General features: G+C 41.8%; 1 protein-coding gene across 1 annotated transcript in view; it reads right to left on the reverse strand.

Moving 5' to 3' along the window:
- shroom1 (shroom family member 1) overlaps window positions 1-2170 on the reverse strand; it is a 37808-nt gene that overhangs the window by 34793 nt on the left and 845 nt on the right. The gene's annotated exons all lie outside the window — the stretch shown is intronic.

Below are 2170 nucleotides of genomic sequence, written 5' to 3' on the forward strand. Positions count from 1 at the left end.
GTGGGCAAATGTACAAAATCAGCAGGGGATCAAATACGTTTTCCCCCTCACTGTAAAACGTTGCATATAGAAACCTGATGGAACTTGATCACATCAGCTGACTTCTAAATCTGGCGGTTAATGGTTTTCACTCACAAATCCTCTTTGTACTTAATTACAGCCAGCCCGAGTCAATCATTTCACCGTGAAAAAAACCCCACCACTGAATTCCCAGTCCCTTAGAATGAGTCAGTCACAGCTACTTCCTTAACACATGTAGTTTCCTGAAACCAACAATGCCAGTGAAAGCCTCGCATAATGCAGGTACAAAGGAAGAGGTGGAAATAAGGTCACACTTCCATTACAGGAAAATACAACACTTGTAAGAAAAGAAAAACTGATGTATAACTCTGACACCTTCCCACTACACCCCTGTCCATTATTTATCCCATTGACACTAGATTTCAAAGTGACACCATGCAGACAAATGATTATTTAATTACAGAAGCATAAGGTCATTTTATTTTAACTATATTTCCAGAATTGTATTAGATGTCTTTATCTGACAATTAGTATCACTTGTGTGTAGTCCTACAATGTCCTTTGGATCACTGTCAGCAGTGGAATGGAATTATTTTAATATTGTTAATTATTTGAATAATATTGCTGCAGAATCAATCCGAACCCATCTGAAGTTGATCTAAACGTAATCACTTCCACAGCCAAACCAGTTAGTTCATCTTTAAAGAGATAGGCTGAGTAAAAAGGACACTGAAAGAATGTAAACATCCAAGTAGAAACTACACACCCAGAGAAATTTTCCACTGTTGACACACACAACAAAGTCTCTGTTACCTGTGCTATTTTGAGTCTAAAAGTCCTAAAACGACTACACTAGGGGCGGCCTCTAGCTCACCGAGTAAGAGCGTTCACCCCATGTAGGCTTCACCCCATGTAGGCTGAGTCCTGCAGTGGCCCAGGTTTGAATCCAACCTGTGGCCCTTTGCTGCATGTTATACCCCATCCTTCCCCTTTCCTGTCTATCCACTGTCACTATCTAATAATGGGGAAAAAGCCTCAAAAAGAAAAAAAAATGCCTGCACTATATAAATGTATTCAATTTTACAGAACTGCTTTTTCTGCAGCACACCGATCAATACTGTGCACACATTTTTTTGGTACCTTTGAGGTAGAATGAAAGGGAGATAGAGACAAAGCAAAGGCAAAGACGGAGATCATGTTTCCACACCCAGGGTGAGTTTACATGTATCATAGCCTTGCCCTTCCGTTTGTTCAATCTTTCTTCTTTAATCGTTTTGCAAACACAAACACCACCTCATCATGCTATCATACGTACCTGTGCAATGATTAGCAAATGTGCGTATTACTGCAACATTTGAATGTTTTGGCTTTAGGTATAATGCAGACACTGAGTCATTACCCTATCTGACAAGTACAACCATCCATTTGTGAGGGACTATCCAAGTAGTGCAACATCAGATGAGTTTTGGATCAACAGGTGTTTATGTGAGCGCCTTTGTGGAAGAGGTTGATGCATGCTTTTGTGTTCCCTTGCCTCTCTGCACATATGATTATGTATGTCTGTGTCTGTGCGTGTGTGTTACACCTACATGCACGTCTACTCTGCACAAACGTCTCTGTAAGGGTCTCTGTGTAGCCTCCAGGTCAGACTCTGTGGGCGCAGTGGAGTCGAGCTGGGTCAGCGGCCTGAGCAGGCCATTCAGCAGCCTAACAAACACAGAGAGGCCTGTGTTTCGCCTCCTGCACCCACCATCTGACCAATGCACCTCACGAGTGCTTCAGTGTCAGCCACAGCACAAAACACCAGTGTCCGGTTTCCCTTTTGTTCCAACTTTAAATAAAACATAGTCCAGTCATTAGGTAGAAAAGCCCTCTAGTGCATAATTCAGGGCCAGGTATCAATTTGAGGCGAGGTTAAGGTTAAGGGAGGACAATACCATGTTGTTCTCGCAATACCATCAAACAACAGATATTGCATAAGTAAAGTATGAAAAAGGCAATTAAGTGTGGTGATATAACAGTAGTTTGGGTTGCTGTTTGTCTCCGGTCCACACTATCCATTGCAGGGCTGCAGCTAACCATTATTTGTATCTTTAAATAATCTGTCAGGCCAAGGTGACGTTAAGTTGCTTGTAGCAGTAAAAAAAAA

This window comes from Etheostoma spectabile, chromosome 13 (assembly GCF_008692095.1).
Source record: "Etheostoma spectabile isolate EspeVRDwgs_2016 chromosome 13, UIUC_Espe_1.0, whole genome shotgun sequence".
In the NCBI taxonomy this organism is placed as follows: domain Eukaryota; kingdom Metazoa; phylum Chordata; class Actinopteri; order Perciformes; family Percidae; genus Etheostoma; species Etheostoma spectabile.